Raw genomic sequence first — 13,115 nt, forward strand, 5'->3', positions numbered from 1 at the left:
AACATTTTTACACTGCAGTTGACCATGGATAAAAGAAACCCAAGCTAAGCGGCGCCTACTGCTCTCGATGTGAGTCACTCGCTTGTTCTACAGAACTCACTGTAAGAAGATACAGGAGGCTGTAATGTAATTCTCGATTTGTAATCACATATTAAAATCTGTACAACTAGCCTATTGTTTAATCATTAAGAGTACCTATCTGGGTTTAGACAAGCCGTGATCAAATTCCAGTGATAACTTACCAAGTATATGAACTTTGGCAAATGTATAAAATGTCTATTTCCTCCTTCGTCTGAGAGATATACTAGCAAAACATTCTTTAAGACTTTATTTTAAAGATTAAATAAATTATAACATGTACACTGTACAAAGTGCACTTCAGTGTGCCCTATGACACAAAGCACTCCACTGTGTTAGAAAATATTCAGTAGTCTATTATTATGTTCCACTGAGGCTCTCTGGTTTTGTTTTGTTTTGTTTTGTTTTCTAATCACATAGAATTTTACCATGCTACTCTGTTGACATTAGTTTTTCCTCAGGCATCACATTAAAAATTAATTCAACTTCCTTAGCTGACAATGGAGGTCCAACATCGCATCTCACAAATTCCACAGCATTACAAGATACTCCATGGGAAAACATCAGGTTTGCTCTGGTAATAATCTTAATTTCCCATTCTGCTCTTCACTCTTTCAAAGCAAGAAACGCTGCCAATTAGATAGCAAAATCCCTCTGAGGCTTTCAGGAGTGCCATGTGGGGGACAGGAGATCCTCTCCTGGTCACCTTTAAGATGCAAGTAGAAAAGGGGAGAGTTATGCTGTCGGACAAAAAGAAAGATGTCACAAAACAACTCAATGGGAGATCCATTTGCCATTATAAGCTGCAGTTGGCTTGAGTGTGATTTCTCAATACCTGTTGTTAACCCTGACTTTTATTACCCAAGTCTTGTAAACCGAGCAGACTCTTAATATATCAGTCATAGTCCAAAGACAATTGAGAAGTCACGTCAGCTAAATAATACAGGTAAGTGGGTAATAGCATGCTTTACTTGATGCCATTTGTCATAGTAAATATGTTTATATTTTTCTTGCCTATCCTAAGCACTCTTCGTACTCTTACTGATATTCTGTAGAGTACAAAATAAAAGTGTTTTCAACTGTGTCGGTCAGGTGTTTGCGTATTGTGTATGAGAGAGAACGTGTGTGTGTGTGTGTGTGTGTGTGTGTGTGTTTGTAAAAGTTTGTATGTGTGTGCGTGTGTTAGAATGTGTGTTTGTGAGTTTGTGGGAGACAGAGCAAAATAGTGTATATATTTGTGTTTGCGAGATAGTATGTGTGTTTGTTGTGTGTTTGTGCGAAAGTGTTTGAGANGTGTGTGTGTGTGTGTGTGTGTGTGTGTGTGTGTGTGTGTGTGTATGTGTGTGCTGAAACAGAGGCTTGCTGTGTAGTCTAGCTGCCCCAAACTTGTAATCCTCCTGAGGACTGGGATTACAGGTATGTACCACCACACCCATCTTCTGTAGGCTCTCCTGCTGGCATGCTCACGTGATGATATAAAAAAAAAGGCCTCATCAATCGTCCTAACCAGAGGAATGATCAGATTAGTTAAGCAGTAAGTCTTATTTAGAATGTCAGTCTGAAGAACTTTGTGAAGGAATTTCCAAATATAGACTCAGAGACAGCTATAAAAAGAAGTTTTGCAGTATGAATCAAACAACAATGGCTCTCAAGTGGCAGTCAAAGGGCTGTGTGTGTATGCTCATTGCTGCATCAATTACCTAGCATGTCCAACACCCAGGACTGCTAGATAAACAAGCTTTAGAGACATTCGCATAGATAGATAACAAATGCCTGAACCCCAATCTTAGAATATGCATGGAGAACCTTTTAATTGGGCCCAAGAACCTGCATTTTATCAGACATCCAAGATAGCTATAATGAAGTGTATTCCTGACCACACTTTTATGAAGATTAAATTACATAGGCAATGCTCCATCTTCACATAGTAGACTCATTGGGTTGCCAGCATAGACTTGTGTGCTTATTCGTGGACCTATTGACAATGCTATGGGGTTAGGGTCTAGCAAAGGCCATGCTAAGTCCTAACACACCAACAGTTCTCAATCTGTGGGTTGAAACCCATTTGGAGGTGGGGGTGGGAGATGTCAAATGACCCTTTCACAGGGGTCACCTAAGCCCATTGGGAAACACCAATATTTACATTATGATTCATAACAGTAGCAAATTTACATTGATGAGGGGGCAATGAAATGATTGTAGGGTCCCACAAATGAGGAAGTGTATTAGAGGGTCAAGGCATTAGGAAGGTTGAGAGCCCTGGCTTGGACCTTCCCAGACCTCATCAACACATGGTTTGCTGGTTGCTTACACACACACAGCCACCTACCTTCCCATACAGTTTCTGTGGGCTACACCATCCTTCCAGCTTCAAAAATGGCAGTCTAGTGTCTTAAGTCAGTCAGCAAAGCTGGTCCATTAGTCACAGACTCAGCCAGAAGAAACAGTGATGATTTAACCTAAGTCAAACCAATAAAAGAATCAGGAAAACTCACTTCTGGATTTCTGTTTGAGATATCAGGAAGATATCTCAGGAAGTAAGCCAATGCTTAGAACTTGCTTGTCCCCATGGGGAGACCTGTATGTAAGACTCTAATCTGTATTAGGGAAATACGGCCTAGAAGAGAGAGTTCCAGGCCTCATGACAGAATCTAAACCCTGGATAAAGTCTCTCATTTTATTCAGAACGTCAGTGTTACAAGCTGCAAATTCCTGTTCTTATTCCTTGAGTCTGTTTTCTTTCTCTCCTTCTCTCTTTCTCTTTTTCTCTCTTTCTTTCCTTCTCTCTTTCTTTCTCTCTCTCTCTTTCTTTCTTTTGAATTGTTTATTTATTTTATGTATATGACTACACCGTAGCTGTCTTCAGACACACAAGAAGAGAGCATCAGATCAGATCCCATTACAGATGGTTGTGAGCCACCATGTTGTTACTGGGAATTGAACTCAGGACCTCTGGAAGAGCAGTCGGTGCTCTTAGCCACAGAGCCATCTCTCCAGCTCCAAGTCTGGTTTCTTAACGTATAACCCAAAGCACTTTATCTGCCACAGCTGTGAAGTGAGAATATTTCATAGAAATCTTATCCTTGGTTGCCTTCCTTGAGGGGAAAAAAAAAAAGAAGAAGAAGTTAGCAATGATCTGTAACACTTTTTAAGTTAAATAATTAGATTGATTTAAGTGACACCAAAACATCTGGAAAACGATGTGGACACAAATTCAGTGGAGAGCCATATTTCCTGTTAACTAATTGAGAAATTAATCACTGGCAACTCTTTGGGAAATGTCTCTGGAATAGCTTTTAATTTGCATGAGAGTTAAAAGAGGTGAAACAGGGGCTGATTTACTATCGTGTGCTGTGATGCGCTAAGGACAACACTGTTCTTGAGTTCTGCTATCAGCTTTAACCAAGTCTGATCATGACCTGGGAAAGGCAGAAAGACAAGGGACAGACATGGTCATCTGAATGTGTGTGACACAGATCTTGACATTAATGATGACCTCTCTACTGTACGGGCAAGGGTTTTCAAAGAGATCTCCCAAAAATAATAAAAATTTTGGTTCAACTCATCTAATTCAATGTCTCTTAAGACATGTTCCCGGGGGGAGGGGGCGCTGAGGTGATGACTCAGTTCTTAAGATCACATACTGTATTTACAAAAGAGTTGAGTTCATGTCCCAGCAACCATGTCAGACAGCTAGCCTTTGCCGAAAGCTCCAGTCCAGGGAGATCTGAGGTCTTCCACCTCTACTCACAACCACCTATCCACAAAACATGCAATGTATACAAGTTTGAAAATCAAATATATCTTCTAGTCAAAGCGGGTAACATTTAGAAATAGGTACAAATTGGTACATCCCGATTTTTCAGGTGATACACCACCATGTTGTACAGATTTAATTTATGTTACTGGAAAATAACACAGTGTATTAGAAATAACGATCATGATTATATGTGTGGCAATATATTCTGATCCATCCCTTTGAATTCATTAGAATTACAAGCACCCAGATTTAGAATCATCAATAGAAGAAGCGACCCAAAAGAGTGAAGATACAGAGCCAGGCACACAGCTAGATCTTATAAAACTTACATTTTTCACCTCGGTAAACCATAATTTTCGTTGTTTGCGGCATTTTGAGTGCAGACACCACAGGCAGTAATAACGGCTTAAATGTCTTCATGGTACAGTTGTTTGCGACAATGCCTCCATTCATAACTCTCAGAGAATGAAGCGACAGTCACAAGTGCCTTGAAAGAAAGCATGCTCCTCTATGTTGTCCTACAGGTTAACCTCCAGGGTGTTCTCAAGCCCACAACAGTAACGGGAGATGAAAGCATTGTGTTCAATGTGATTACATAAGGCCCAGGGAGCTACAGACACCTCCCGGGTTTTATTCAGGGAACACATATTTGAACTGCAGCATGAAATCACTCTGTGGTCTGATGAATTTGTCATATTAATATCAAATTATAACCATTCTATCTGGCTATTGGTCAGACTAAAGGAAAGTAAAATAGACAGAAAGCAAGCAAGTACAACCGAATTAAAGTCCAGTTTTGTTAGGAAAATCTGCAGCAGGGAAAGCCCAGAGTTGAGATGCTTTTTTTTGCTTTTGAATAACAGGAAACGAACTCATACTGGCTTAAAGGTAGATTGGATGTCACAACTGTACACTTGGAAGTCCAGAGGTGGATATAGCCTTATGTGTGCATAAAGCTAGGGGTAATTAATATGCTCAGAGCTCAACGTTTCGTCTTTTTCTTTCAGCTATGCTTATCCCCATTTTTTGCATTACAGGCAGCCTCGGCCTGTGTGTTTGTTGTCACACGAAATGATCTTAGTAATCCCCATTTCCCCAGCTTACCCCTCACAGTGGCATTGGCTGTCCCCATCCAATAAAAGTCAGAATCAATCTCCGAGGAGAGGCATTGATTTAGTAGTTTTGATTCATGTGCATGTCCCTGAGTCACAGTCAATACTTGGCAGGGTTGTAGCTAAGCTTGGTTGCATGTTCAGTCATGAGGGATGGTTACGCGTTCACCCATGAGGGCTGGTTACATGTTAAAGCATAGGGCTGGGAGGGTCGCTCAGTCAATGAATGATACAGCACTTGCTTAACATGCGTAAAGACCCTGGATGTTCAATTTCTAGCACACACACACGCAATGCTGATATTCATACTCTCCCATGGATCAGGAATAGGTCCCTCTGACTAACATCTCTACCTGGACCAAAAATGAAAAGATAGATGATGAAATGATGCTACACAGAGGTAAGCTAATCACTATGGACCACTTTGTACAGTCTCTATGAAACATAGGCTCTAAAGTAAAGACCATCCAAGCAAAAGCGACGGACCCTAGTAAGCTCCTAGTAAGTTTTTATCTGTGGAAATATTAAGCACACCGGTCATCCCTGAAAGGTCACACACGGAGGAAAACACGGGTGGTGATTGTAGTCCTATGTAAAATGATAACTTCCGGTTCTTTCTTAAAACACTAAGATCCTGTATATAATAAACGCATGGATCTGGAGAAGATGTTGAACCAAAAACTGCCCCCCCCCCAGGAGATTTGATCTCAGCCACGTCAATTCTGATGAAGAATCTCATTGCTATTTTACTGGCACAACTTAAAAATAGTCTTTCCATTTAAGCGTAGAACTTAAAAAGAATAGCAAAGAATTTGCATTACCCCCTACCTCCTCTCTTCAACACACACACACACACACACACACACCGATGATGTTCCTACCCCACCCATGGACCAGGTAGTAGTAACATTCTTAGACTTGTAACTCGGACCATTCTTATCTTTGTAAGAGGTTGGTTATTCTTTTCTGGGGTGGCGTTTGAGACAGGATTTCAATGTTTAACCAAGTCTGCCCTGAGGTCATGAGTTTTCTCCCTAGTCCTCCCATATACTGGGGTTACAGGCAGTCATCGCCATACCTAACTGATTGTTCTATTAATATTTAAATCTTCTTTGGACAGAGAAGTATTCCTTGACACATGTCTTACAGCAAAAATAGCCTGTGGGAAAACACTGTGGTATTATTGGAACTAACTCAGCTCCAACCAGCCAGAGATGAGAAAGGAAGGGGCCTATTCTTGAAACTCTTTCTATAAATTTTAACAAAATTATAGATTCAAAATTTACTCATAGGCCTGAGTAGTCACACTAAATAGAATAGTTTTTGACTGGCAAAATGGAACTTATTTCTGACAAGGAGGAAGTGAAAAGAATAAAAAGAAAGAAAGAAAATCCGAAGCCTAAAAATAATCACTCTGCTTGCCAAATAAAGGTTGGAATCTGTGTATCCTGTCTGCTGTGCAGCCTTCATGTCATTGTGGAGAAGTTATCCAGAAGGAAAAAATGAATTAGAGACTACAGAATAACGAGAGAAAGCATTCAAAAAAGCATACTATTTGACTATAAACTTAAGGTTACCATTATCACACATTCTTCATGATAGAAAAAACATGGGCTAAGTATTAGGACAGAGAATATAAATTCATAATTGCACAGAAGGTGAAAGTCTCTGAAATGGGTTAGAGTTTTTGCTAGATTCAGAACATGGCCAGAGTCAGCAATCAATGTGGATGCTATTTCTTCTTCGAGGGTCCTGGCCAATAAGGTACGATTTATTTCACAGTCTTTCAAATCCACGTCATGAGGTCTTCCCAGCACCTTCTATTATTTCTAACAAATAACAGAAAACTTTCCTCTTAGAATGCTCACTCTGTCTTCACTCCACAGGAAAAAGGGATCCACACAATTGCTTTTGACCATTTGTTTCTGCCCCAGAGCCCAGCTGAAATTACAGGACAGTCATTTCTCTTTGGATTGAAGCTTTTTCTTCCACCTGTAAGTCTCTCCTTGGTGCCTGGCATTACCAATTCACTGAAGCTATTTTGCAATATAAAATTTCCCTTCTCCTTAAGTCTCCCAGGTATAGAAACTTTAAATAGCTGTGTCTTTTAGCACTGCTTTAAAATTACAACTTAACCTGACATTGCCTTGCAAACAAGATTTTAATAAACAGTGTCACATTTTTTAACATGAGCAGAAACAGAGATCTAGCATTCTGTTTTGGTTGGGATATGAAATGTTCCCCCCACCCCACCCCAGGATCAGGCATTCAGTGCTTGCTCTGCTGCTATTTAGGAACTCTGTAGCATCTTTGGGAAGTAAGGACATACTAGAGCCAATAGGTCACTGGGAGAATATTTCTGAAGGCCATACATGGTCCTTAGTATCTTCCTCCTTCCCCTCCCCATGATGTTAGAAATCCTACAACAGTTTCCACTGACATGTTGCTCTGCCTCACCAGAGAGCCATATTCAATGGAGCAAAGACTGTGTGGCCGGCAATCTCGGAAACCGTTAGGACAATAAATCACCCCTCCCTCCTTTTCTTCCAGGCATTCTGTCAGGGGGACAAGAAAAGAAACTGTCTTGGTTTCGTTTCTGTTGCTGTGATAAACACCATGACCAAAAGAAACTTGAGGAGGAAAGGGGTTATTGGGCTTCTTTGTCCTGATCACAGATTGAAGAAAAGCCAAGTCAAGCAAGGGGGGGGGGGGCACCATAGAGGGAGTCTACTTACTGACTTGCTCAACTACATTGTTTTATACATCCCAGGAGCACTTGCATAGCACAGTGGCACCCACAGCAGGATGGGCCTTCCTACACCAATTACCAGTTAAGCACATAACCCGCTGACATATCTACAGGCCATTCTGGCAGAGGTAATTCTTTATCTGAGGTTCTCTACTTACTGGGTGACTCTAGCTTGTGTCAGCTTGACAAGAAGGAATCAATTCAGATATCCACTTGCCACGGAATCTATTCAATATCTGGAAAATATCTTCTCATTTTTAATTAATATGTAGCTAGCTTCTTTATTCTTAGTGATCTCTTCTCATCAGGTAAGAATTCCTTATGCCCTCATATACTAGCAAAGCAAACTAAACATGTATGTAACTATAGCAGGATATAAAACACTAACAGCAATTAGACAAGGGCAAGGTGTTCACATCAAAGAGTTCTGATCTTTGATTTCAACGTAACTGGAGATGTACTTTCAGAATTGTAACATACAATAAAATGGGCATAAAGGATATTGTGACTCAGTTTTACTACAGTTGTAGACCAGTTCCACCCACATCATTTAAAAGCTAATCCTGCTCTGCCTGGATGAGAAATTGCCTTCCATGTCTTGACAACAAGGGACTCCAGTTAGTCTGGTAGCCTCTAGAAAACTGTAGACTCTGGACATGAGGATTCCCTCGACTCTTGGGGAAACTGCCTCACTCTGAAGCCCGTATTACTATCAGAACACAAAGTGGAAAGAGTAATTTGTCTTACAGAAATTTTGAACCTCAAATACCATCTAGTTTGGTTATCTAATGTACGTTGGTTGCAAAGGGTAGTGGAGCCGCTGCCTGGAACGGCGGGACCATCGGAGGAAAAGAGACACTGGTATCTGCTGGACTAGTTGCTAAGAAAAATTCCAGTCTGGCTTCAGTGCCAAAAATTGTTGCATTTCTCCAAAGCCATCAAGGGTCATTTTTCTTCTGCCCCCTGTGACCATATAATGACTAGGCTTCCCTCTCATTGGCTGTTAGGAGAACTGGAGCCCACTTCTGTCTCTGGTACTCTTACAAATCTGGCATCCTAAAAATCTCTATCAATAAAAAATAGCCAAAGTGTTGAATTAAGGGGGAAAAGTAGATCTTTAATTATATTTCTGAGCTGGCACAAAAGAAAGAAGTCTGTAGAGGCCAAAAGCAAAGTGAAAACAGAAACCCAGAAGTGATTGATGTAAGAACTACTCCAGCTCCCCCTTCCAGAAGGGGTGGGGTTAAAAGTACCCACCAGGACAGCTGCCATGGATAAAGACAGAACATAAATCCAGGACCAAGCAAGGGAAGAGGATGGGAGGATTTCTCGCATGATGTTGGGACATCAAAGATCCACAGTCCTTTAGCCTAAGGAAAACTGAAAACAAAGCCAACCTTTCAGAGACAGAACCAAAAAAGACCTTTTAACTTTGAAAAGGGGGTAGAGGGAGGGAGGGAGGGAGAGAGAGAGAGAGAGAGAGAGAGAGAGAGAGAGAGAGAGAGAGAGAGTTTGTACCATTGAAGTCCAAATCCAGCCACCTGTGCGATTCCAAAAATTTAAAGCAGAGAACTTTGTTTCAAGTTATCTAGCTACAGAGCTTGTTTTCCTAAGATGGCTGAAAGAACCAAACCAAACCCAACATGCTATTTCTTCCAGAAGTTAATTCATTTCCATCAAGAAAAACCGGAATTCACATTCATTACACAAAAAGTAGGAAAAATAAAACATAAGATAAAATCAACAAAGACAACAGAAAAGAACCACAAAGACTCCAGATACTACATTTTTAAATACAGAATAAAATAGAACTATATTTCTCACCTTGACAAAATATGAGACTTGCAATCCAGAGTTAAGAACATGAGAATATAATTTTAGATATCAAGTACTTTTTTAATAAAATTATTTTTAAAACTATAAACTCAGGGCTGGAGCGATAGCTCAGTGGTTAAGATCACTTCCTGTTATTGAAAGTATTTGGTTCCCAGCACCCATGTCAGAAACTTATAACCTCCAGTGATTCCACCACCAAGGACTCCAACATTGTCTTCTGGCCCCTGTGGGCATCTGCACACATGTGGCATGCATGAACACAAAGAGATGCATCTTTTTAAAAGAAATTGCAAACTCAGTAAATGGATTAGATAGAATAGATATAGCCAAAAAGACACTGGCAAGCTAGAACACAGATCTAATGAAACAATTCTGAACTCAGTTAATGGAATAAAAGAGAAAACTATGAAGAAGAGTTTCTGTTGCACAAAGCCTTAGATAAGATTTACCATATTTTTAGCCAGAGTCCCAAAACGATGAATCTACCTGAAGAGACAATATCCTTGGTGATAAGAGCCATGTGCAGAATGGACTGTCACATCTTAGTCTGTAAGTTCTTCACGAAGCACGGCCATGACGAAGGCCAACCTCATTAGAAACTGGGTAAGGTGTTTCCCTCACTAGATGACAAACACTGGCCTTAGTGAACTTTCCAGGACTGACAACAAGATGGCAGGTAGGAATGCCCTGAGGGAGAAGAGTTTAAGTCTAGTGCCTTTAGAGATTAAACCTATGCCACATAGGTGAGCCACAAAACACTGGAGGAAGTTGCTAAATCCTCCTCATGAAATCGAGTGTTTGAATGTTCAGATTCCAGGCAATCTGAATAATCTCATGCATTCTTTCATTGTGAATTCCATACTTGCATGCAGTGTCGTCTTAGCTAGGGATTCACTGCTGTGAACAGACACCATGACCAAGGCAAGTCATATAAAAAACATTTAATTGGGGCTGGCTTACAGGTTCAGAGGTTCAGTCCAGTATCATCATGATGGGAACAAGACAGCATCCATACAGGCAATGTTCAGGAGAAGCTGAGAGTTCTACATCTTCATCTGAAGGCTGCTAGCAGAGTACTGACTTCCAGGTAGCTAGGGTGAGAATCTGAAGCCCATGGCCACAGTGAAACACCTACTCCAGTAAGGCCACACCCACTCAAACAAGGCCACCCCTATTCCAACAAGATCACACCTATCCAACAAGGCCACACCTACTCCAACAAGGCCACACCTACTCCTACAAAGCCACACCTACTCCAACAAGGCCACACCCACTCCAACAAGGCCACACCTACTCCTACAAAGCCACAGCTACTCCAACAAGGCCACACCTACTCCAACTCCTAATAGGGCACTCCCCAGACTGAGCACATAATAACCATAGCAAGTGTTTTGATCATATCCATTCTGCATCGCTCCCTTTTACCCCTTTCAGAGCCCCTCTCTAAACACCACATCCTCTATTTTTGCTTTTAAATAAATAAATAAATAAATAACCCAGTCTAGTGCTGGCCTTATTTACATGGACGTAGGCCGTCCAATAGAACAGGAGGAATTTGCCCTGAAGAAAAGACTGTCCTTCTTGCAGCCATCACGTGCCATATCGCATCTAGAAAATACTGTTTCACGACATTGCCCCCCCTGCGCTCTGCCTCCTGTGCTCTTTCTGCTCTTGCCGAAACACTCTGACACTGCTCAAGAAAAGATGTTCTGAGGAGCGGTAAATAGTCACTAGGGCTCTCTTTGGTGGAGCTACCTGCAAGCTGTGCTTGGGAGCTTTAGGGACTCGGCTTTTGTGAGTTACCCACTATGCAGCGGACATTTTTGAGATGTGTCCTGTACCATGCTTCTGTAAATAACACCAATAGAAGCACAGGTTCTCCTAGCTGGACGTTGGTACATGAGTCGAATTGCTTCCTGGGGCGAGGGTCAACAGATATTGGTCTTATCGCTGCGGGAATTCAGCATAATTTTTAAATCACGCCCCCCCTTTCAGTTGCTCACATTCTCTCTCTCTCTCTCTCTCTCTCTCTCTCTCTCTCTCTCTCTCTCTCTCTCTCTCGCTCTCTCCCTCTCTCTCTCTCTCTCCTCTCTGTTCTCTCTTCTCTGTCTCTTCTCTCTCTCTCTCTCTTGCACACTTGCATGTGCTCACACACACACACACTGTTCACTAAAAGCCACTTAGTACAAAACTTGGAACTTAGTTGTCTGTCATAGCACAAAACATTGTGATAACACAAAACATTGAGACAATGTATTTAACTGGAAGTGAAAGTCATACAGGCTAAAGACCAGCACATACTGTGGAAGTCTAGAGAACTACATTGTAACATTCACATTCACTACACTTGCATTCCTATCCTGCTTTCAACAATTTCACTCCAAACACAGTTGGCCTTCAGAAAGACTTAGGAAGGGCCACTCAGCACCCCTTCTTTGCGGGGCTGTATAGAATGTATAAAGCATCCACCCTCCAATCTTCACTCCCCAGTGGCTCCCCAGGCTTTGACATCTGGATTGTCTTCTGTCTTCATACATTCACCACATCACAATGCTCTGGTCAGCTGGTGCCATCATTCAATACACAGGTTCCTTCAGAACTAACATTGTGTTGTAACATCCCATGTTAGATAGCAGACTGTAAGAAAAGCCAGGGTTCTTCTGGCACATGATTTTGATTGCCAAGAACGGTTAGAAAAGTAAACAAACAAAAGCCACAGTGATTGTTCTAGCACACAAAGTGAACCCTCGGTGACATCCTAAGAAAGGCAAAAAGTGTAACCAAATAAATCTGTGCTTTAGTACTTTCCTAATAAGCCTTTAATTTCATAGAAGTGCAAACTCTGAAAAAGTTGCAAAAAAAAAAAAAAGACTATGAAACCCAGTGTACACTGCAGAACTCTCTTGTATTTTCATGTTTAGACATCAGCTTCATGTTTGATCGCCCCCTTCAGAGAGAGATCTAAGTCAACTGAGATGAAATTATTCATACCCCCTCACTTTTAAATACGTCCAGCCTGTATCTCCTCAGAACAGGATATTATCTTATATAACTATAGTGCGATTATTAAAAACAGGAAGTGTAGTGCTGCTTTATGGCCATTAAATATCCATATTTAATTTTACCAATTGCCCCAATAAATTTCACTGTAACATGTTCCTAAGTCCAGGGTGTAAGCCAAGAGAAAATATTGCATCTAAGCAATGTCTATTTTGTTTTGTTCAATTAGAAATAGATATTTGACCTTTCTTTGAGATTCACCCTGAGTGTTTATTTGTTGTTTGTTTTTAGTTGAAGCTGGTTAATTTATAGACTACCCCTTACATTTAGTTTTTCTATTTTTTTTCATAAATTCATTAAGGATATGCACAAGGGCAGATTTGTCCCAAAGGGATGCATATTAACTCAGAAGACAGCTGATATCAGTTGGACCATTCACAGATAGAGATGTATATATTTAATTGTATCAGAAAATCAAGAGATGAATACACACATGAGTATTTATAAAAGCTTACAAAGCAAGAGCCGAACCCTGATAAACCCATAACATAAAGACAGACAGCAAACCTGGTTGATTCTA

Source organism: Mus caroli, chromosome 8 (assembly GCF_900094665.2).
Source record: "Mus caroli chromosome 8, CAROLI_EIJ_v1.1, whole genome shotgun sequence".
Lineage (NCBI taxonomy): Eukaryota > Metazoa > Chordata > Mammalia > Rodentia > Muridae > Mus > Mus caroli.